At 41.0% G+C, this 25,365-nt stretch overlaps 1 long non-coding RNA gene across 2 annotated transcripts in view; it reads left to right on the top strand.

Moving 5' to 3' along the window:
* Positions 1-25,365, top strand: part of LOC112547401 (uncharacterized) — a 131,565-nt gene that overhangs the window by 29,113 nt on the left and 77,087 nt on the right. The window contains exon 3 of one of the 2 annotated variants that reach the window (XR_016349128.1): positions 1,892-4,075. The exons of the other annotated variant lie outside the window; for it this stretch is intronic. This is a non-coding gene — a long non-coding RNA (uncharacterized LOC112547401). Of the gene's footprint in view, positions 1-1,891; positions 4,076-25,365 lie in introns of those variants that run through there. 2 annotated transcript variants of the gene reach the window in all.

Raw genomic sequence — 25,365 nt, 5'->3', positions numbered from 1 at the left:
GTTACAGTGGGTCAGATTCTTTGCTGCTGTAAATGGCAGCACTCCATCAAAATCAGTTTAAACCATTTTGCCTTCCTGTCTTGAGGAAATCCATTCATAATGTAGGTTTCAGAGAGGTGGACGTGTTAGTCTGCTTCAGCAAAAAAAAAAAAAAAAAAAAAAACAAGGAGTTGGTGGCATTTTAAAGACTAACAAATGTACTAGGTATTGGAGCATAAGCTTTTGTGAGCTACAAAGTCAAAGCCAGGGGAGGAGGGAAGGCTAGAGATGATAATGAGACAACAGCACTTTTGCTCTAATACCCAAATGAATTTGTTAGTCTTTAAAGTGACAACAGACTCCTTGTTTTTATTCATAATGTAGTTTATTTTCCATGGGGAAACCTGAAATTGTTTTTAGAACTAAATTTTAAAAACCAGCTCTTCTGCCCTTGCCATGCATTGTTTCATAACAATTTTAGAAGGATATTTATAGTCTGTCATTACACACAGTAATTATGTAATTGCACATCATAATTACACATTCTGATTATGTGATCACATATGTTACAATAATTATGTAATTAGCCCCAATTACAACAACTGTATAAATACATGGCAATGGTGTAAAAACAGGGAAAGTTTTAACTTGAGCTAAGGAATGTTTTATAGTGACGAGACTAATCTGCAGAAATAAGGAATGTGTAGTTTAGGTACAATCCTGTATGGTGTTAAATTCTCCCTTGTGAAACACTGAGCAATCATGAACAGAGGGTGTTCAGCACTGTACGGAATCAAACCCTTTAAACCTGATTGGGGGGGGGGGGAGGGGTGTACGCGCTCCAGGTCTGGTGCTGCTGCTGATCTGTGTTCAGGAGCTACATGACTTACGTTAATTGTCCTGCCCAATGGGGACCAGCTTACTTGTTGGAAGGGGGGGAGGGGGTGGGGAGAGGCTCACCTTCTTCCAAACCTAGACATATTGAAATACTATGGTTAGCTCTGGCTGATATTCTATGACATCCTGCTCCCTATATTGGAAACTTCATTATTAAACACAAAGGTAAGCGAATCTGTAAACTTCATTGTCTTTGAATGTTTTTAATATTTGATAATATTGTAGGCCCTTTCCTTACACCTATTCAAGTCAATGGCAGCAATATTGGGTCCTTATAAAGACCCAAGGAGTAGGCTGGCTTTGGGCACAATACAAGTGACTAAATGGGCTCTGTGCTTTTGGGCCACACTCTTTTCCTTCTGTTAAGGCAGGCCAGTTTGTCTCCCCACTTTCCCAGCAGGGTTGTAGCAAACAGCAGCTCCCTTTGGACCCATCAGGGCTTTCCATATTGTGACACTGGATTTATTTCATCCTTTGGTCCTAATCCTGCAAACACAGTTGCAACGAACTGTCTATAGATAAGTAGTCTTTCTGAACTCCCCTTAAGCATATATGAAAATATTTGCACTAGCAGGTCATAAGAGATGTCTCAATACATGCATTTCTGTACATGACCCCTATTTAAATGGTACAACTACTATCCTTCATTAGCTGGACCACAGATTCTATTTATGTGAGTCTGCCAATGGCTTTGACCAAACAGATTTGGGTACGTTAGTGTGGTGTACAGGGCTGCATTAAGGGGAGGGCTAGCTGGGCAGCTGCCCTGGGCCCCAACCTATGGGGGGGTGCCTGATGGCAGCTGTAAGGGGTGCCACACACCCAGCTGCACAGCGCCCCTTAGACCACAGCCCTTTGACAACATTACTAACCACAAAAGGACTGGGAAGAGCAGGAAATCGTATTGCTAGATGGTCTGCAAGACTAGTCTCATTCAACTATGAACTGGAATATATGCCTGGAAACCAAAATGTGATAGCTGATTGCGTTTCTTGCCTGCCTTTGTATTCACCAGATGGTCCACTGGAGGATGAGGATGAAGTAGTTGCACTTACTACAAGCCCTCTTTCTGCAGTTACAAGAGATGGACTCCCAAACTGAAGCAATCATAAAATCCTGTGTCACTTGCAAGATGCATGATAAGACAGCAGTGACATGTACGCCACCATTACAGCCTGTTCCTCTTCCTCATTGTGCATGGGGAAAAAGTTGCAATTGACATCGTAGGATCCTTTGCTGCTGCTCCAATTGACTGTTGTTATGCCATCACTTTAATAGACTATTTCAGAAAATGGCCTGAAGTGGCATTTACATAGCAAATCTCTTCTGCTACAGTAATTAAGTTCCTCTCTACAGATTTTAGTAGGGACGGTAACCCCGAAGAACTGGTTTCAGATAATGGTAGTCGGTTTACTTCCCTGGAATTTGAAACACTTCTAGCAGAGAGGAACATTTTACATAGAAGATCATCCCTGTATTACCCTCAAGGTAATGGGGAAAATCGAAAGGTTTAATGGAAGCTTGAAAAAGTTTGCAAACGACTAAACTGGAAGGGTGATCGTGGATAACCTTCACTACTAATTTCTTGTAAGCATATAGGACTACATGACATGCCACAATGCAAAGATCACCCACAGAGTTACTGCATGGAAAACAGATTAATACTAAACCGAACATTGCTGGATTGTTAATGGCAAGACCTGATGCACCAAATGCATATGATGTGAGAACAGTTGAACAGAACTGAGGAAAGTGTATGGCTTTCACAGACAAATGTAGGGGTGCTAAGGAACCAAAGTTTGAGTGTGGTTCCTTCATTAGAGTAAGAAAATCTGGAATTTTATGCAAAGGAGACCATAAATTCACATCTTAAAATCATTGAGAAGAGGGGACCTTATACCTATCGACTTTCTGATGGGTGGGTATGGAATGCTTCTTATCTTGGCATCCTCTCCTCTTGGTACATAGGTAGGTGCAACACCCAGTCCGCGTTGGATGACTTCACCATAGTACCAACACAACAAGACATTGCACTAGAAATGGGGTTTGAGAAATGGTCTGTCAGACCCAGATGACCTCCTGTCTGGACTAGAGACTGTTATGTAGTATTTACAGTGTTTTCAGTATAATAATTTTGCCAACAGTATAGTGACTTCTTCCATATTTGTTGCTGTGGTTAGAACAGCAATGTTTATTTTATAATTGAGAGAGCTTCTTAAGAGAGGAGGGAATGGCGCGCACACACACACACACACCCCTACCTGTGCTTGGAAGGAAATAAAAAAAACTTATTCTGATCCAGGATTGCAGAAACATGCCTATGGGTACTTGGCATTTTTTGTGTGCACCAAGGAAAAGATTTTGAAAGCCTCAGTAAATGTTTTGCCTATGAAGTATCTTTCCCAAATCACTTGAGAATAAATCAGTATGTGTCTCCAGGGCTTCATTTGGTATAGGGCCTGTGCATTCTAGAGAGACTGCAAATGGACAGGGTTCTGGATAGACTGCAGTAAATGCTTAAGCACAGGGCCCTATTACACTTCTCCCCTCTACCTCCATCCTCAATTTTTCCACTGTCTTTCCTGCTTTAGATTCTCTCCGTCCTCGTAGTGTTTAAAACTCAGCCTTTCAGTAGCTGATCAAGCTCCTTCAGTGGAAGCCTTTCTACTGACCGTAACAGGAATCTCATCAAGCCCTTCAAGGGGTGTTTGTTACTGTAAAGATGTATCACATACTTACCTCTGTATCTTATGATCATCCTGCTGGATTTTGTGATGCATTAGAAAAATATTAAACTTTCAAGTAGCCTAGCATACGGGTGTGTGTGTGTGTGTGTGTGTGTGTGTGTGTGTGTGTGTATTTATGAGGTGTGTATCATCAAGATGTCCAAATATACTGTGCATAGATTAGATTAATATCAGAAACATTTTCCTAAAGATAGGGAACATTTTAATAAAGAGAAACTTCTGTGGCAAAACACATCATGGACTAGTTACATTTTTTGCATGCTGGTTCCTGGGTTTGATCTGCTCTGCTGAGGTAAGAAAATTACAATGTGGGGCAAGGAGAAGAGCCAAGCTTTGTCCTTGAACCTTGTGACTTTGTTCTTTGATTTCCCACATCTCTTGGCCTTGGCTCAAGCAACCCAAGAGAGAAGAAGCAAATAATGCAAGGACTGCCACCACCTATGTGGGGCCAGAACCCCTCCTTGGGGCCAGAAGTAGGATTTTGTATTGTTTGGGCGTCGTCATTTATTCTAATACTTGTATTATTGGAGACTGATAGCAAGAAGTTTTACCTTTGAGCTATAGATGGTGAGAAATGCACACTCACTATATTATGAAAGCTTCAGCGCGGTAGCCAAGTTAGTCTGTAACAGGAAAAACTTAAACAACAAATAGTCTAGTTGCACCTTCAAGACATGTTGTTTTGTTAGTCTTTATGGCGCTACTAAGCTACTGTTTTTTTTTAATTATGAAAGTGAGACTGGTTTAATATACATTATGTATCAATGCAGCAATAAGTCTTGAACAGTTATAGCTATAAAAAACTCAAATGATTGTTGAGGAGAAAAATCAGGATTTTCTAGCTGTCTTGAAAAGAATTCTCCATGTCACCACATGAAAAATTGGGTCCGATGAGCTCAAAGTAGGATATATAGTCTCATAATTATGTTAGTGCCAAGGGAGCTAATAGACAATCCTTGCTCCAAAGCATTTACAATCCAAAGCAGTGTTGCTTAAACTTTTTAAGACTGAGGAACACCAAATTTTTTATATGAGAAACACCAAGGATTTTTTGTTGTACCAAAAAAAAAAAAAAAAAAGGGGGGGGGGGTCAGGGGCAGGGGAAGGATCAGGGGGAAGTTATTGAGCTAAATAAATAAATATAAGTTGCCTGCCCCTTTAAGGGTGGCCATTTTGAACTCTTGTTCTCTGCAGCACACCTCCGACTGCCTCGCAGCGCGCACACATGTGCCACGGCACACAGTTTAAGAAACACTGATCTAAAGAGACAAAGGGCTCAGGAAGTGGATATGACATAGAAACGAAGTTTCAGTCTGTAACTTTCATGTTCGTTCCCCTATTTTTTGTTTTTGTCTTTTTAAATCTTGAGATGGGGGTTTTGTAAGGAAAGGAATAGCGAGCTGGAACAATAAAGGAAGGGAGGAGGGAAGATAGAAAAGGAAACAAGGGAGCATGCAGGACAGCTAGAATGAGGCTGTGAGAGAATGCACAGTAACAAACAGCCACTTACTGTACAGTGAAGAATGTGCAGATTCTAAATAGTGGAAAGCAGCCTGATGACCTCCTCCATGTAGAGACCCCACACAACAACCAGCTGAATCTTTCTGAACACATCATACTGTCTCAAACATAGAATCACAGAGCTGGAAGAGACCTCTGAAGATTAGCAAGTCCAGCCCTCTTCCCAACCAGGACCAATCCCAACTAAATCATCCCAGGCAGGGCTTTGTCAAACTATGACTTAAAAACCTTTAGGGATGGAAATTCTTCCACCTCCCTAGGTAACCCATTCCAGTGCTTTACCACCCTCCTACGGTACATCTAGACTACATGGCTCTGTCGCCGGAGCCATGTAAAATAGTTTACTGGGCATAGTCAAAGAAGTGGGGATTTAAATAATCCCCGCTTCATTAAAATAAAAATGGCCTGCATGCTGTGCCGACGATCTGGCACAATGCAGCAGTCTAGACAAGGCATGGTCAACAAGGGATGCCTTTGTCAACCACTCCGGTATGCCTCGTGAAACTGATCAGCTGATCGTTGGCACAATGTGGCCAGGGGGCTGGACTTGATCTTCTGAGGTCTCTTCCAGCTCTATGATTCTATGTTTGAGACAGTATGATGTGTTCAGAAAGATTCAGTTGGTTGATGTGTGGGGTCTCTCTCCACTGAGGAGGTCATCAGGCTGCTTTCCACTCCCAATCTGCAGCCCCTCCACTGACTATCTGGATGCTGTGCTGGACTTCAGATTAATCTCTTTTAAAACACATTCTTCACTCTCACAAATAAGAATTACAAAGCTGCTTCACACAAGCAAGGATTACATCGTTGCTTTTGTAAAAAACAGATCTAGACTATATACAAAATATTCTAAAATTAATGTACCACTATTAAAAACTTTCATAATACAAAAGACATTCCGACGCTCTTAAATTAAAGAAAAGAGAAATCCTCTAAGGGTGAACGTAGTGAGTTATGAAGAGCCTTCTGCTCTGTTCCTGCCTAACATTAGTAACAAACACAGACCACTTGTTAAATGCGTCTTTACCAATGATACTTGGCTGGTCTTTCCTGCTAGTCAGAGTGCCTGACAGCGTATACAGAGTGCCTGACAGCGTTACATTGCCTAAGACCACACTTTAGCTATATGGTACACTAGTACAGAACATTCTCCAAGCAACTTTTACAAGCTTTTTCATAACAAAGAAACCTCCTTGTAATTATTACAACCTAAAATTAAAAGAAAAGAATTATCTTAAGGCTAAAAGGGATTCACAAGGAACCTTCTGATCTCTTCCTGTCTTGACATCCAGGACTGGACAGTCCAGTATTTGAGCTTTCTCAAACAAATTGAGGAAATATAAATGTCTGGTATCTTCTAAATAAGATGTAATGTAGATTGTGATATAATGTCAAGTGTGTCTGGTATTTTTGTTGAAACCATCTGGCAACCCTACTGGCAGAGACATGGAGGAGTGGAGGTGTGATGGGGCGAGGCAGCCTTGCATTGAATCTGCAGGGCCAAGCCAGAGTTACCTGGCTGCAGAGGCCCTGCCTCTGCAGCCCTACTGAGCATGCCCAGGCTGCAGCTCAACTATAAAAGCCTGGGGAAGGCCTCAGTCTGGGCTGGCAGCTGGAGGAAGAAGACCTACAGAGGGAGCTCCTGACCTGCAGCGACCGGCAACCCCAATAGAAGCCCGCGGAGACACCGAGGCCAGTGGGGATATTGCAGAGGTTGCTTGTCAAGGAGACATTCTCACTGTGAAGGTAGAGAGCTGGGCAAGTATGGGGGAAGTTACCCCAGTGAACCAGGTAGGAAGTGGTGCAGGGCAGGAGTGGGAGCCACCTCTTCCACTCCATAAACCTCAGCACATTTCAGCAGGACTTCCTCACTGAGGGAGTGGCATGCTGTCCTGTCACTCTCAGGGCCCTGGGCCGGGACCCGGTGGAGTAGGGTGGGCCTGGGTCCCCCTACCAGGGGCACAGCCCCACTATAACCCTGACCTGTCAGGGCAGGCCTAGCCTTAACGGGCCATACTGAACTGTGTATATTGACTTGGGCCAGTGGGCCTAGTCTTAAAGGGCCATACTGGGTGGTGCGTGGTGGCAGGGGCCGGAGGGCCTGGCCTTGTGGGACTGTATTGAACTGCACACATTGGGGCGGGGCCTCCTGCTGTCTGCTGGGGGGGCAGTGGGGAGCTTCCCGCCACAGGAGGAAATGTGTATAGTTAGTAGCATTTACCAAAAAGGTTTCAGTTATTGGTTAATCGTTTAACCGACTACACTATTACCTCTCTACATTTATGTATACAGGACTACATAGTTTCCATATAAGGAAAGGTTAAAAAAACTGGGACTATTCAGTTTGGGTGGAAAAAAAAATGACAGAGGAGCTAGGATAGCAAAGAAAATCATGACTGGTACAAAGAAAATGGAAAAACAAAGTGGTGTTTACCTTTTCATATAACACAAGAACCATAGATGGCCCCATGAAATAAACAGTAGGATTAAACCAAATACGAGGAAATACCATTTCTGTTTAACTGACTTATAAAACACACAACACACATCCCAAGTGTGGATTTGTTGACTGGGGATGTTGTGAATGCCAAATGTATGACTTGGCTAAAAAAGAATTAGTAAGTTAACGGTGGATAACTTCATCAGTAGTTATTAGCCAAACTAATCTTATGCTCTGGCTATCCTTAAACTTCTTTCTGCTAGGAACTTGCATTGACTATAAGGATGGATCTATTGACAATGCTCTGTTCTGCTCGTTCTCTCGCTGAAGCCTTTGGCACTGGCAACTATCAGAAGCCAAGATATTGGGTAAATGTATTATTGGTCTCACCAGTAGGGCTATTCCTACATTCATTAGTTACTGAAGAGAGACATACTCTTAGTGATGAATTTCTTGTATGTTTTTTGTTTTCTGAATATACAAACTTTATATTTTACTATATGCTTGACTGTACTTGCATAATTTAAAATATAAAGTGAGTAAAACTCATTGTGTTGCAATTGTATAACATGGACAAATACACAAAGGTCCACTGACTATGTGGGGGTGGGTGGGAGAATGAGAGGGCATTTGCCCCAGGGCCCAGATATTTAAAGGGGCCTGCAGCTCTTGGCCACCGCTGTTTCTACTGAGGCAGTGGTGGTGGCTGGAGCTCTGGCTCCCTTTGAATTGCTCCTGGAATGTCGGAGTGCTGCTCCACTGCTCCATGAAGCTGAGGCCTGGGATGGGCGAGGGGGAGGGCATGGCACGGCACACTTGTTCATGTTGTGCTGAGGGCTGCCCTGGCCCTACTCCTGGCCTCTTCAGGGGGTGCAGAGCTGCCACCCCACACCTTGCCCCAGAGCCTGCAGTGGCTGTCTGCCCGCCCCACTGAATTACACCAGTTCTCTGTCTCAAATCAAGTGGTGAGTGATGATGTCCTTTGATAATGGAGTTAAATAACATCAGAAAGTGCTGATGCAACTGTAAACTCTGTGGACACATGCTGCTATAACAAACTACATACATTAATTCATGAAATTAGACAATTTTAGAAAACTGAGATTGTCTAACTTACTGCAGAGACAAATTGTGTGGATTTTTGTGTATTTATTTGACATGTCATTAAGTAGGAACTGTAAACACTGGTATCTGCTGTACCATTTTATACTTGGGACATAAACAGTAAAGTGTAATACATTGTACATATACTTTTTAGTTACTCAAATCCACTACTACAGTATCTTAGTAGCAGAAGCATTTCATTACATTGTTTACTGAGCTGGACTACGGTACATAAAGAATGACTAAAGCTGAGTCTGAGGCCTGTAACTCAAAAGCAGAGTCACTTTTGAATAGATACTCTACATACCAATTACGGTTGAATTGTGAAGGACACCTATAAGAATAGAGGTCAAGAAAGACTAACTATCACTCTCAACATAATCACATGACTTCTAGCTGAGAGAGATCTTCACAACAGAAGTGAGTAATTACAGTGGAGACCAATTCATTGCAGTGCGCATCTCATTACCATGACTCTCTAAAAGTACCATGATTTTCAGTGGAATTATGGACAGTTTTCACAAAAGCACAGCACCTGTTTAGCAGCTATCATATACTCAGCCTTCTTATACAATGAGGGGCAGATGACCAGTATTATTTACTTGTTTTTTGCTTCTCCCTGCTACCTTTGACCCTCTTAACATCTTTCTACCATCTCTTTTCTACCATCAAAACAGAACCCTCTTCCATCCCCCTCACCCAATATAATACAATGATCCCTTCTGAAGTGCAAACTCTTGATCTTCTGAGTAAGGGTTACAGAAGAGACCTGCTTCTGGGTCTATGTCAGTTCCCTTCCCAGTGACCTTGCATAAGTCCCCAAATAGACCCACCTCCCTGTAGGTTTCTCTCATGCTGAAATCCAGTGGAAAAGAATGGGAATTGATTTGAGACTATAGCCTGGGAGGGAGAGAGAATTTCATGCAGCAAAGAGACAAATAGGAAGATTGCTACAGGCATGACTGTCAACCTATTCAACCTCCCAGTTCTTGGAAATCTACCAGACAATTCAATCTAAAAATTAATATACAATTCCATCCAGTTTCCCCAAACCTGAGTGTAGAAATATCACCTAATTTGCTGGTATCAAATAGCTGGAAATAAGCTACCTCCTCCTATAGTGAAAACTATAAAAAGAAAATTGTAACAGAGTATAAAATACTTTCCAGTCCCTTTAGCTAATGTAAAAACACAATGCCCAAATGTTCCATTTATTTCTTTAAAGTGCTTGATATTTGCCAATTTAAATATAGAATTATGACTTAAGTGTATTCTTCATAGGCATGGCTTAACTGAGTGATTGGGAAAAGGGCATTATGTATCTTTATGTAAGTGTAAATATGCAAGTGTTATGGGCAGAAAGACCTTCCCTATACAACTACATTTCAAACCATTTTCTAAATGTCTGATACTAGAGAATTATTTTATCCAACCACTTGTGTTATAGTGATAGATATAATGCTGCTTCTCACACTATGTATGTAGTGGATTATCCAGAAGTGATTGGTGAAACTGATGTGACTCAGAGTTCAGTTTTAATTTAGATACGTTTTCAAGGTTCAGATGCTTCTGTAAACTTCTTGGATCTGATTTTTCTGTTGCTCTGCATCTACTGTAATTGTTTACATCAGATTTGGGATGACGTAAACTCACTTTGCCTCTTGTATAGACATTTAAATGATGTACAACAATGAATTAGACCTCTAGGACCCACAGTGTCTTAGCAGATTTCTAGCAATTCTGCTTCTGTTCCAACTAGAACTGCTTTAAGAACAGCTTCTCTTCAAATATTTCATCAATTTCAGTTGCCATCTGTAACAAATCCAATATGTTTAGAGAATAGGAGGGAAAAGGTATCTAAACATTTCAGAAGGTTGAGTTAAAAAGGCAAAAGTTTAGGTTGGAATTCTTGGATCAGCTTCAAAAGTGGTTAATAATTTTGAGTACCTCTAGCACTTAGAGACCAATGTAAAGGGACCAAAAATTTTTTTGAGGAGCAACGTTAGTTCGGACTAAAGGCTTTAGTCTGAACTAACGCGTCCCGGCGTGCACTTCCTGGTTCAAATCAGCTGTGATTTGAACTAGCGCGCCGGTGAGATCATGTTAATGAAGTGCGGAATATTTAAATCCCCGCTTCATTAACTACTTCGGTCGTCTCCATTTGCATCCCTAGCCTGAATTAGGGATGCAGTGTAGATGTACCCTAAAAGTACATTTAAAGCAGTATTTCTTAAACTGTGAGCTGCAGCACACCGGTGTGCTGCGAGGCAGTCGGAGGTGTGCCACAGAGAACAGAGTTCAAAATGGCCACCCTTAAAGGGGCAGGTGACCTTTTTTTTTCTCAATAATTTTCCCTCCACCCCACCTTTTTTGGTTCAATAAAAAATCCTTGGTGTTCCTCATAAAAAATATTTTGGTGTTCCTCAGTCTTAAAAAGTTTAAGAAACACTGATTTAAAGCATCTTGCTTTATTAGTTCATTTATGAACCCAATGGTGAGTACCATTTTTTTAATATTCCTTGTTTTATATTTCTTGATGTCACCAGATAATCATTGTTTTCTCACATGAGGTATCTCCATACTAACATGTTTTTTTTTAAAAAAAAATATATATATATATTTCCTTTTTTGTGATGAATAGGTACTAGCCTTGCAGGTAACTAATTTTTCTACCCTGATGAGGGATCCCATCTCTGTAAGAGAGGAGTGACACGGGAAAGCTTGTAAGCGACCTTTTTTTAAATTGTGTAGCTCCAGTTATGTGACGTTCGTCTGGTTCCCAGCACACCTGTGTGTCATATCTTATATGTTGGGTCTTGTGTCTAGATACTAAAATATTGGGTAAAACTATATCCACAGATAAAATAAGGGCTTCGTTGACCCAACCCCTTTCCGACAGCATATTCTCTGAAGGAGTGAGGTATAATTACTCTTATCCCTGTCTAGTTCATGCTGCTGGTGCTTAGATAGTATATTGGAGACATAATTTAAAACGCTTACCATAAGTTCCTACTGCACAATTGCTTGTCAGCCACCTGGCAGGCACAAGCCCTTTAAATAGAAGCAATTGAAAGGGCTCGCAGCTCCAGCCCCACATTGCCTGCGAGCCAGGGACATGCGAGCCCTTTCAACTACTTCTATTTAAAGGCCACAGGACTCCTCGTCGCTTCTATTTAAAGGGCTTGCACCTTCCTGGTATCTGGCAGGCAACAGCCCTAGAGAAGGTGCAAGCCCTTTAAATAGAAGCAGTTGAAAGGGCTCGTATGTCCCCAGTTCCCAGGCAATGTGCTAGCAGCGAGGCCAGGAACAGTGAGCCCTTTAAATAGCAGGAATTGAAAGCTTTTGCAGCCCCTGTCTCTGGCTAATGTGATGCCTGGGAGCCATAGGGGAGCCCTTTCAACTCCTGCTATTTAAAGGCTCCTCCCCTTCTGTCCGAGGCCCCTTCCCTTCCATGACAGCCCATGACCACTTCACAAATTTTTGAAGTGGCCCCCATTCAAATTATTGCCTAACCCTGTAGTAATCACATTTTCCAATAAAATATATGAATACAGAGGTATTTAGATACATGGACTTGAGATTCTAATTGAGATTAAACTACAAACCGGGAAAGCAAAAAATGCAAACAAATTATTTAGTAATAATTTCAATAACTACTAATTAGGAAGAATTAGTCCTTGTTCAGCTGTGGAGAGATGCATGTAATTATAAAGTAAAGCACATTATTTTCAATAAAGGAGTACAAATCAACAGAAAGGAGAATAAGTGCAAAAGTGTCATAGGCCATTAACACTTATCTCAGGTGCATTATGAAGCATGTCGCAAAACTGAATGAGTTCATTTGCCTATAACTGCAATTATAGCTCATTGTTGCATGGCATGGAGTATGCCACTGAGCTTAAAATATGAGTTAATTGAAATGCTCCGGGCAATATTTTTACCATTGGTTTTGAGCCAATGTTTCATTGGAAACACCAGCATTTTTATTTGCTGTCCTTTGGAATGGTAAGAGAATGGTCAGAGTATTGTAATGTTTAGTGTAGATGGTGCTATACATTTATGCTGTTTATAAGTTGTTCTCTGGCATGTATTTTCTAGAAGACTGACTTGGCATTGCCCAGGTCCTTCAGGGTAGGGGGCTGATGTTATGGGGGGTGCAGGAGTCAGGGAAAGGCGTTTTGGGTGGAAGTGTCAGGTCAGGAGGCTAAGAGTGTGGGAGTGTAAAAGTGAGACTTGGGGAGTGAAGAGGGGCTCAGGGTGGGAGGTCCCATCCAGTGGGCCTTGTTCTCCCTCCCGGCCACTAGGGACCTCCTTCTCCCATCTCCTCACAACAGCTCTGGCTGCCAGGGGCCTTTCTGTCCCTCTAGCACTGTAGCCAAAGGCTGGCGGGGTGAGGGGTAGGGTGGGAAAGGTTTGGGGTGGGGGACTACTTACTTTGGTTTGGTGGCAGGTAAGCTGGCCGAGCCCTAGCCCTGTTGGCCACTCTCTTGGTGGTGTGGCTGCCTCCAGTGGCTGTTCTCAATGTCACATTCTTCCTCTCTCTGACCCCTTCCTTTCCATATTATAGAAAACAGACCCATTTCCCAGCACTTCGCATTTGTTAGGCGCAACCAAACCCTGACCTTGCTTTAAGTTAGGATAAGAGAAGGCTGCATACCAAATCTGGTGGTTCTAGCTCAGGAGCGGCCTGAGGTGGGCTGTGGCAGTTGGCGCCCCAGGCGGAATGCACGATTGGCGCCTCCACCTGCACGGCCGTCAATGGAATGACGTCATCACCGGTGCCCCAGGCGCCCTAGGCAATGGCTGCGTCCACCTGTAGTCATGGGCTGCCCCTGTTCTAGCTCTTACCATTTAGGAGGAGTTCTTGAACAAACACTCCCAGATGGACAGACAGACATTTCTAAAATGTAGTTTTGATCTGACCTGGAGGATTTGCAAGAAGTTCACCCCTGCCTGTGTGCTGGAGTGTCCCAATACATCTCTGTGATCCCATAAGTAAGTATTAAGAAATTCTAGTATTCAGTATCCTTATAGTTGTTATTCTAAATGCAGTAGGGTTGGTAGATGTGGTGATCCCAACTATAGATGAAAACTATTTCACTAGGAGGGTAGTGAAGCACTGGAATGGGTTACCTAGGGAAGTAATGGAGTCTCCATCTCTAGAGGTGTTTAAGTCTTAGCTTGACAAAGCCCTGGCCGGGTTGATTTAGTTGGGATTGGTCCTGCCTAGAGTGGGGGGATGGACTTGATGACCTTCTGAGGTCTCTTCCAGCTCTATGGTTCTAGGATTCTATGATCCCTGTAAATGACCCAGGGACAGATCCTGCCTCTGTGATCTACAGCCATGTCTCTGCTGGATGTGGAAAGTATAATTTTTGACTTGGGAAGATATGCTTCTGCTGAGTGTAATTGAAGTGTAGCTGTGGCAGTGCAAGCAGTGGGTTGAGCTACTGCCCTGAGTATAATCCTGTCTGAGACCATAGGTACATATCAGTTACCTAGTTCCTTCCATTATTCAATCTGCTGCAACTACACTTCTATTTTTAGCACACTAACTTGATCATAGTTAACACATATATGGCTGTCCATTCTGGAAAAGCCACCTGCCAGCTCTCACCTCTATAGTCCCTCTGTGTAGATCTCTCCTTTTTCTATGCAGATGATAGTTGTCTCCCAAGGCTCCCCGTTTCCTTCCCAGTCCTGGGTGCTGAAATCTGCCTGAGAGTGGAGTAAGGGAAGGAGAACTAAGAGAGGAGAAGATGCATACTATGTGAGAGGACCCATAGTTGTAGTATTAGTAATAACACTAAGCAAACATCTATACTCTAGGAGGTTCTTGAGGTCCTCAATTAGATCAGGGCTCCTCACTATTAATAGAAAATAAGAGGTGGATTCCATAGAGTTTATGGCTCAGAAGTGGTCATTAGATGATCCAGTCAGAACTCCTGTATTTCACAGGTCATTGAATTTCAGCGAGATACTTCTATAACTATTCCAATAACTTTAGTCAAACCAAAGCATTTCAGTCCTCAGGGCTGTGTCTAGACTGGAGAGTTTTTCCGCAAAATCAGCTGCTTTTGCGGAAAAACTTGCCAGCTGTCTACACTGGCCGCTTGAATTTCTGCAAGAACACTGACTTCCTACTGTAAGAAATCAGAGCTTCTTGCGGAAATACTATATGCTGCTTCCGTTCGGGCAAAAGCCCTCTTGCGCAAATGATTTGCGCAAGAGGGCCAGTGTAGACAGCACAGTACTGTTTTGTGCAAAAAAGCCCCAATGGCTAAAATAGCAATTGGGGCTTTTTTGCGCAAAAGCGCGTCTAGATTGGCACAGACACTTTTCCGCAAAAAGTGCTTTTGCGGAAAAGCATCCGTGCCAATCTAGACGCTCTTTTCTGCAAATGCTTTTAACAGAAAACTTTTCCATTAAAAGCATTTGCGGAAAATCATGCCAGTCTAGATGTAGTCCAGGAGTCTAACCTGTTTGCCACAGGCAGAGGACAGGAGAATAAAAGCTGCCACAAATGTCTGAGGCCCCTGCAGTGTCAGGCATTGATTAGGTCAGACAGGCCCATATGGTCCTATCCAGTGAACCATGCCACATATTACAGAGGACAGTAGAGGGTAGGACATTCTGTCCTGAAGGAAAATGGAGAGAAATCTGGATCTTAGTTTGCAACTAGCTGAAGCCCTGAAGCATGCTAGCTAATTATTGTCATTGTCTTACTGTAGAGCGACAAGACTTATGAGAATGATGAGGGAACTCCAGGAAGTCCTTTTGTCCCAATGGACCATGACAGAAGATGATGAATGGGAGAGTTCATAAATCCACAAATTCCGAAGCCACCACAGCCTTCCAAACTAGTCCACCACACACCCAGGACATGGAATTTTTTTCAGAAGCTGAACTAAAACATACCCTTTAGAAAGCTATATAATCTCACCTTACAGATTGCAATGAATGGTGGGTCAGTTGTTCAAAAGTTTAATTACATTAATTGCTAGGAAATTGTCTTATTTCAAGGCTAAATCTGCCTAACTTCAACTTTCAGCCATGGGATCTTGTTTTGCCTTTGTCAGCAAGATTATAAAGCCCTCACTATCTGATTCCTTTTCCAGATGTAAGTATTTTTCAGAATGGTCCTTGTCCCACAAGGAATTTACAGTCTAAATAATCTATACAATCTATTAGTATTGATTAATCTAAATGAGACCTTTGGCATTCACAAGTGATGGTATTTTCAGCTTTCTCTTTATTAAAAAAAAAAAAAAGAAAAAGTCCAGGTTCTCACTTCGTATAAATTGGCATAGCTCCATAGGAATCAAAGGAGCTGGGATGATTTATGCCAGTTGAAAATGTGGTCCAGGCTCACAATATTGTAATTTAGCATTAGTTCAGAGTGGAAATAGGATGGAAGGAAACCAATGCAAACAGTTTCCATATTCCTAATAGAAGAATTGTTCTTGTTTTGACTTCCTCTGACAGACAGTAAAATTCACTCCTTTATTTTTTTTCTCTGTGTGGATGTGCATCCTTGTGGATGTGTATCCTATTTCCAATGAGAAGACAGATACTGCCATTATTATAGGCAGTAACTAACTACTGATATTTTATTTAAGGTATGTCTACACTTGCACCCTCTTTCGAGAGAGGGATGTAAATGAAGACATTCGAAATGGCAAATAAAGCCGGGATTTATGTATACTGTGCTTCATTTTCATATTCACATTATGCTGCTATTTTGAAATAACAGATGCTGTTAAGACGCGGTTATTTCGAGAGAAAACCCTTCTCTCAAAATAACTGGTAAACCTCATTGTATGAGGAATAAGGGTTATTTCAAGAGAAGGGTTTTTCCTTGGAATAACCGTGTCTTAACAGCGTCTGTTATCTCAAAATAGCACTATTTTGAAATAGTGCTATAACGGAATTATACAAATGAAGCGTGGGATATTTAAATCCCGGCTTCATTTGCAATTTCTAATGTCTTCATTTGCATCCCTCTCTCGAAAGAGGGTGCAAGTGAAGACATGCCCAGAGTATCTGAATCTTTCTTTTAAAATATGGTGACAAAGTCAGGCCAGATGACTGCAACAGAGTGGGAAAAGGCAGCCCTAGAAGGGTAAAAGGCCCACTCCCCTATTAACTAGAAGTGGGTTACTGCAGGACACTTAGGATCAGCTAAAAAGGGGTTATGTCAGGCAAATTAGGATCAGCTGAGACAGGGCTACCTTGGCCCACTAGGAATAAACTGATTCCATTTCAGTTTGTCTCAGGCCTTTTTTTAAACCCTTCCCTGTTAGGAGAAAGGGAGAGGAGGAGGAGAAGAAAAGAGATCTATAAACATACACCCAAGTGGTTACTAAGCCACACACAGTTGAGGAGTGAGCAGCTTCAGGAAGAGAGGCTGGACTTCTTATATTAGGGGAAGGCGATGACCCTAAATGTTTGGGGGAAAAGGGGAAAGCTGACTGCTATGGGGTGCTTTACCTAAGGCCCATCTTACCAACGGGAAGAAGTGTTGAGGCTGGCAAGAGAAATAGGGTATTTGCCACAGTGCTCTCTTGGGCTACGTTTACACTGCAGAGTTTTGCGCAAAAACTTGTGGAGCATCCACACTATAAGTGCATTTTTGCACAAGAAAAAGTACAGTAGATCGTCAGAAGACAGGTCTTTTTGCACAAGAGTTATTCCTCTTTCTGTGAGGAATAATCCTTTTTGTGCAAGAGCTCTTGCACAAAAAAGCATGTGTGGACGGACACAGAGGTTTCTTGTGCAAGAAACGTCTATTGGAAAAAGCACAGGTGCTCTGATGGCAGTGTGGATGCTCTCTTTAACAAAAGCACATCTCTTGTGCAAAAGCACATTTCAATGTGGATGTAGCCCCCATGGTGAAATATCAACTAACAGTGTCAAAACAATGAATTTGTAAAAGCCAATTTCTATCCTGCACAATCTTTAGGTTAAACTGAGCAAACCAGCAAAATGAGAAATAAAATTTTTGTTCATCTCTAAAACTGGAAGTTCACAGTGTTGACTGCCTTGGTGTATAATATTGTAAACCCACTGGAATTTCCTGTCCACTCTGTAATATGCTTCTTATCAGCATGTGATATTAATAATGGATATATTCCTGTTTAGGTGCCTGTTACCATAGTAACTGAGTGTCCCCAAAGGTGTGTATATATATATATAAAATATATATATATATTTCTTTGTTTTAGAGCTTGTCTGAAATTGTTTTCCTACAGAAAATGTTAATAGTGAAGAAAACTCAGTTGTCTAAATACACTATAGAAAATTTTAACTTCTTGACAAATCAAAATAGAAAATGTTAAAAATGCCACCATGTGCCTCATTAATGTTATAGATCATCAGTGCCATGGCTTCATTTTTCCCTGTTGATTGAACCACGTTTCCTACAATGCATCACACTTTTCCTTCTTGCTGAGCTGCTGTGAGACATCATGGGAGGTGGTCTGGACAGGGAACTTGGGTCATAGAGAAGAATGGTGCCATGAGGCAGAAGAGCAACAACTCTCTTGAGGCACCATACTGATATTTCTTAATCAAAGTGTGTGTGTGTTTGACTGAAAAATCTTTTTTCCTTTTTACCCCTAAAATTGAAAACTTTTGGGGTGCTTGGTTTTTGTTTGTTTTTTTTTAACTGTAAGTTTAAATTCCACAGCAGATTCCTTTATAAAAATGTATTTAATCAAAATCTCAATTTTTCATCAGAGATGGAACAGTCGTGATCATGCAGGGTTATAACTATGATTAATTGTATTAAGAAAGCCCTGAGGGTGACTCAAGATGATGATCATGTGAGTGATTTTAGAGGACTTGGCAAATAAATACGAAGTTTTTGTGCGGGACTAGCATGTATCACTACAGTGATGAGGTCTTGGGGTGCATCTACACTGCACCATAACTCAAAATAAGATACACAATTTGATTTTGAAATAATATATTTAATCATTTTTCGAAATGTCCCTTATTCTGCATAGAATGAGATTTACAGGGATGTTGGAATAGCGAGCTCGGAACAACAGGCTTGCTGTGAAGATGCAGGATAGCTATTTGGGGTACTCTGGTATTCTGAAATAGCATTGCAATGTACAGGTACCCTCATAGTCCATCTTCAACACAGGCCTGCTGTGTTCTGAATTGTAGCTTTTTAAATGCCTGCATTTTTAAGGCCAGTGGTTTCATATGGAGGCACAGAGAATTTCAGGGCTCAAGCCTTCCTGTTATAAATGCATGCAGCAGCATGGCGAAGTCAGATTCCAGAGAGCAGGAAAAAGCCATTTTCCATGATCATGGCTAGTTTGTCTCGCAGTCCCTGAAGCCTGCAGTATCTTAATGATTAGAGAACAGACTCCCTTTGCTGGAGAGTGATTTTTATAGTGGTGCTGAATTCTTTGAAGTCCTTTTTCTTCACCTGTATCACTTTAGTCTTTGCAGTATTTTGCTTCAGCCAGATACTCTTCATTCATATTCAGATACTGAGAGCACTGTATTGTCTTGTGCTGGAAAATCAATACTGTGAATACTCTGTGTGCTGAGACTATTTGATCTCCATGGTTGTCATGGCTACACTTCTAGGTATTGATTCATCCACAGGGATCTCAGGGTTGGATGTTGCCTCTATTGAGACAGGAATCTTTTGTCCTGCAAAATCTAAGCAAATTCTATAATACACTCCCTAAAAGCATGCAGTCCCTTTTCACATATACACAAGGCACTGTGTGAGATTTTTTGAGTGTTTTCTCAAAGGCCTGCTACTAAAGCCAGTAGGTCCTATTGTCAAAGGTGTTACATGTGTTAAAAGCTATTGTGAAATTTAGAAGAGTAAAATGAAACACACTCACAGTACTACCCACTTGCCTCAGTGAACACAGAATGGTATTATGTTCAAATACACAATGAATCACACAGTCCAGGTGAACACATTTCAGCAATTTATCAGATCCTCTGGTCCACATAATGAATCTGTCATGGTCGTCTTGAAAGAAGAAATTAATTGCAAGATATTGTAGAAAAATATTGCCAGTTGAGTCAGAGCTATAGCTTCATTTTTTTCTTTTTATAGTTCAGTTTCTGCCACTCAAAGTGGCATATGCATAACAAAAACAAACACTGCTGCTACTTAGGTGCAGCCACAAAATTCTTTAGTTCACCCATAGATGCACTTCTTACACTGACCCTAGTATAGCAAGTTGAGAAGCTCTGTGAAGATTAAATAACTTGTCCAAGGTCACACAGGAATCTGTGTTTGGGCCAGCTACTAAACTTGCATCTCTTGTGTCCAAGCACAGTGCCTTAGCCACTAGGCTATTCTTAATCTTAATAATGACATGCTTTGCAGAAGAATATTTTTGGAAAAGCAAATAATTACTAAAAAGCGATGAAAATACAAAAATGAAAGGAAAATAGAAGTGCAGTTCAGTCATATTTTATAATACAGAATTTTAACTCGCCTTGTCTGGTAGTGCTGACTTTTCTGCATACAGAAGGCTGCATGTGTAGTGTTAGCAAATATTCCTCCCAAGCACTCTCTGTGGCCTATAATTGTTCCCTGTAAATAGCAGAAATAGGTGCTCTCTTACTTGTTTTATGTACTGAAGACATAGGGAAAATACTATCAGCTCTCCACTTATGACTCCCATAAGTGGGTGAATTTGATGGGGGAGGGGGGGGAATCAGGGAAATTCCCCAGCCCCTCTAAACTGTTGCCTGGTTTTAACATTCAGTTGCTTTACAGACAGGTCAAGTATTTTTCCTTTCCTCCGTATTCTTTTCTTACATTTGCCATTTGGTAATTACAATAAGAATTGCACTATTTATTTTTCTCCTCAACTTTGTGTGGGTCCCCATGCTAGCTGAGATTTTCACACTACCATTTTTTTTATGCAGCATAGGAATGAAAGGAGTTAAGGTATATTCAGAGGGGATGAAAGCTCTGTATTTGTTACTAAAAGCAAGCTTGGTTCCTAATTGAATACATACTGTTCCTTGTGACCACAAATCTGTGCATGAAAGAATACTACAATATAAAATTAACATACAAGATGGCCACATTAAGATGTTATGCAGACAATTTCAGAGGATTCCAACAATCCTTGGTAAAATTTTGGTTTCTTGAATATCACCTTCTAACCATAGCTATGTCTACACTACAGAGTTTTTCCGGGATACCTCTGGTATCCCGGAAAAACTCTGCCGCATCCAGGGAATGCGTCTGCTCTTCCAACTTGTTTTTCGGAAGAGCAGACGCACTTTTTCGGCATCCCTGTAAACCTCGTTTTGCAAGGAAGAAGGGATGTTCTGAAAGGGTTTTTTTCCCCCAACATTTGGCCAAGTGGAGATGGGCCAAATGTTGGAAAAGCCTCTTCCGAAAAAAGCAGAAAAAACTACACAAATTGCGGTTTGCAATTTGCGTAGCTTTGTCTGGAAGAGCAGTGTAATATAGAGTGAAACAGCTGAAACTGAAGTGTAGTGTAGCGTGAACCAGCTGAAACTGAATTTTTATGTGGATAAAATAATTTAACACCTGCTTTCCTCTGTCAAAGAGTAAAGCACCTCAATTATTGATCACTGGGATTTAATCTTTTGTAGAGCTGAGGAATTCCTTTCAAGCTGCCAGAGCACATAGGCGGCCTGAAGATATTTGAAAATGTTGAGGAATGTAGGTAAGTCTGTCTACTCCTGTGAGGTAAACGCTTTGGCTGTGTCTAGACTGGCCAGTTTTTCCGGAAAATCAGCCGCTTTTCCGGAAAAACTTGCCAGCTATCTACACTGGCCGCTTGAATTTCCGCAAAAGCACTGACGATCTCATGTAAGATTGTCAGTGTTCTTGCAGAAATACTATGCTGCTCCCGTTTGGGCAAAAGGGCCAGTGTAGACAGCCCAGATTTGTTTTCTGCAAAAAAGCCTCGATCGCGAAAATGGCGATTGGGGCTTTTTTGTGGAAAAGCGCGTCTAGATTGGCACGGATGCTTTTCCGCAAAAAGTGCTTTTGCAGAAAAGCATCCGTGCCAATCTAGACGCTCTTTTCTGAAAATGCTTTTAACGGAAAACTTCCGTTAAATCATGCCAGTCTAGACGTAGCCTTTGGGTCAAATCCTGCCCTTATTGATATCAATGGGAATTTTATCACTGTCTTCTGTGGAGCCAGATTTTACTCTACTTCTGTGAGTAAGGGTTGCAGAACTGGACAATACATTTAAAAACTTTCATCTTTTGATGTTACAGACACGTCATCAGTCTATGAACATTTATTTTTCAATTAATGATTGTATAGGTGAATAGCTATACTTCATATAAACACTAATCCAACTGGTTTAGCTGGTGGCTGAACAAAATGAGCTGTAATTAACTGCTCTATTTTGTAAGAAAACTATTTCTGCACTTCTAATGACAAGTTTGTGAGATTACAATTTGTAGGCAATATGCTGATCAGAAAGGCTTTAATTTAAGTACAGTCGGGTCATCTCTCACTAATTAAGAAGGGTGAAAAGAGAAAATTTAATTTCAGTTTAATGCATGAAAAGTTACAGATCTGTCACAAAGGATACCTCGGATTGTGATTATAAACCATTACAAACTAAAGGTTTAAGAGTCACATGAAATAAAATAAATCTCTTATTAATTGTTTTATTTTCCTTCTGCCTTCTTCATTGATTTCTCTGAGATTTTTTTTCTGGTGATATTGTGTATCTTCTTATAGCAGACACAGGATGGAATGTGTGAGTTGTTCTGAAGTCAGGTTAGAAGAGGAATAAATTACTTGGGGATCTCTGAATCAGCCCCAGTGCTTCTTTTCAGTTTTTTAGATGAAACTGTGAGATGTGATGGGAATAAACTTTAAGCCCAGCAAACTGCTAACATCCAATAAATATAGAGGTGGTATGGCATAGTGAATGGAACACTGTTCTGGGACTCAGGAGACATGGATTTTATTCTGGCTTTGCTAGTGGCCTTCTGAGTATTGTTTCAAACTATGCATATTCTAGCTTTGGGCATGTTAGTTTGTCTTAGTCAGCTCCTTGGCTCTCAGAATGAGCAATAAAATGAGGTTTACAGGATCTTTTGAAAAAGGGTTTTATTTCTAAAGATCCCCGTCTAAACTGCCGTGTTGAAAAAAAACGCAGCTGCCATTATGCAAATGAAGTGCGGGAAATTTAAATCCCGGCTTCATTTGCAATTTTGAAGTGTCTAATTTATATCCCTTTTTCGAGAAAAGGGATGAAGTCCAATCACACCCCTACTGTGTGAACGGGGCCTAATTCTTTGATATACTGAGAACCCTCATTTACTTGTAATGAGAATCAGAACTAAACGTGCCCAGTATGCTAGTGGTGATTACCATGTCCAAGAATCAAAACTGATCACTCCAGGAAACAGTAAGAAATCTCTCCCTCACCCATGCAAAGTGTGATCAGGTGCATATAGTGTTTGTTAATTTATTTACCCTTTTACTATCAGGAAGTGATCTCTAAGGGCATCAATCCTCTGGAGGTTGATCTTCTAGTGTTTGATTTAGTGGGTCTAGTGTAGACCTCCTAAATTCAATGCTGAGGGCCACAGTGGCATCCTGTACCCCTCGTTCTATAAGGAGTAAGGGAAGTTGATGGGAGCATGTGCTCCCATTGGCCTCCCACAGTGAAGACACTGCAGCATCTCGGTTTAAGATATTTTAAGCATATCTTAAGCTGACCTGCTTAGTTTAGTATAGACCAGGTTTAAGAAGTAGGAATTGAGGGACCAGTAGTCTGATATATGATGGTAAGGAAAAGGAGTGAGGAAATGCACTCAGGCTCTGCAACCTAGAACATATTTCAATTTTGTGAACTGCAGCATTCTTACAGTACGATTAAATATAAAAAGTACTACTCAAATATTTCCTCTGCAATAAACATTTCATTATGGTGAGTTAAGTGAGAAAGCATCTGTTAACTTGTTTTAAATAACTGCATTGCTCAATCAAAATAGATTCCTGAGTGAATTTGTTAAAGTTTCTTTTCTGAGGGTTTCAGGATCTGCATCTGCTGACTGATTTATTTCCCTGACATTAATTGAGTATTATGGGGAAAAACACAGTTTGACCTCAGGCAAGCTGGTGTGAGACATAAGACTGTTTCAGGCTGAATTTGCCTTCTTAAATTTTTCATGAAATTCTCTCAGCAGGACCCCACTGTTCAGCTCTGAAAAGATTTTGAACCTAATAACCATAGTTGCTTCAGTCCTCCCATCAAATAAAATTTATTTCATTTCTCACTGTTTCCTTCCTCCCGCCCCTTTTAATACAAGATAATAAGACTGAATAGGTTTAAGGTCATCAATTGTAAAATTATCATTTTTCACCAAAGCAACGTTATATTAAATGTTTAATTATTCATTACTAGTGCTTGTCATGGTGAAATATTGTCCCAGTAATTTTTAAAGCACCAGGCCTAGCTTTTCTTCCTTGAAGGTTAATGGCTGAGCCCTCAGTTTCATTATCCTTCCTATATGTAACATACCTCATATGTCAGTTCTTAGCTTTTCTGTCTTACCCTCTTCCGAGTGACTAAAGATAACAATACAAAATGTTTGTTACGTTCAGTTGCTTGGCCACATTTTGGAGTTTGCATTGGGGTCAGTTGTCTGTATGGGCTTTAAAGATGGGTAGTAGCAAGAGAATGAGGTAGGGAATTTTCTGTGGTACAGTCTTCCTTGGCTAAACTGAATCATTCTTGTAGGGACATGTATTAAAAATGGTAGCACTTAGTTTTAAATGGATCAAGAGGCACTGAGATTATGAGCAAATTATGCAACTTGCAGAAAGCTATTTACTCATCTGAAATTACATCTGAAATATTGATGGTGCATTAGTTACGTGATAGGGATGAGTGTTGTCGGCTTTCAGCCTTACCGGACTCTGCTCCTGGGATTGCCGTCTTGAGCATTTTGCTCTGTAAACCTCTAACTAGACCAGTATTATTTAGCCTTAGTGAATGTTAAAGCACTATAGTTGGGAGCCCACCTTCAGTGTTCTCTGGTGTTGATGGATTTAGGTTGTCTTGTCTAGAGCATTTTTCAGGATATTAGCAACGGTCGAAATCCAATTTTAATAGCGTCCATTCATTTTATTGTAACGGAGAAGGTTTAAAGAATGCATCAAACCTTGGACCCAATTGTGTGTTCCTTGTGTTTCCATTGAAATCAGCAAAAGTCTCATGTGCAGGACTAGATAGATCATATTTTATACAAAATGTCCATCTCCTCTCTCTCTCTCTCTCTCTCTCTCTCTCTCGCTCTTTTTCTGTTTTGTTTTTTGTTTGTTTGGGAAAACATGGGGATGGGAGAAGAGAGAGGTCTTGGTAGCATGTTTTTGAAAGCTGATGTTTATTTTCCTAGATCTGAAAAATTGAATAACCCCAGTGCCCACTACTGTAATTCCCACTGCTGTCAATTTTGTTTTATAAGCTCTTTTCTACCTGTACTAGTGGCATTTGCTTACTGAACCAATTTGGAGTGGGGAACTCGTTTGATTTCTGAACTTCCTAGGACTTTGAGTTTTTTGCATTTGTTTTTCCATTTGTGCTCATTGCACTAAAACTGAACCAGTAGCATCAATTTAAACACTGCTAATTACTGATTCCCCATATATAAAACCAGCATTGTAAAATTTTT

The sequence above is a fragment of the Pelodiscus sinensis genome, chromosome 3, assembly GCF_052426305.1.
Source record: "Pelodiscus sinensis isolate ZL-2025 chromosome 3, ASM5242630v1, whole genome shotgun sequence".
NCBI lineage: Eukaryota > Metazoa > Chordata > Testudines > Trionychidae > Pelodiscus > Pelodiscus sinensis.
The sequence above is the reverse complement of the archived record's forward strand: the minus strand, read 5'-3'. Positions and strand labels throughout refer to the sequence as shown.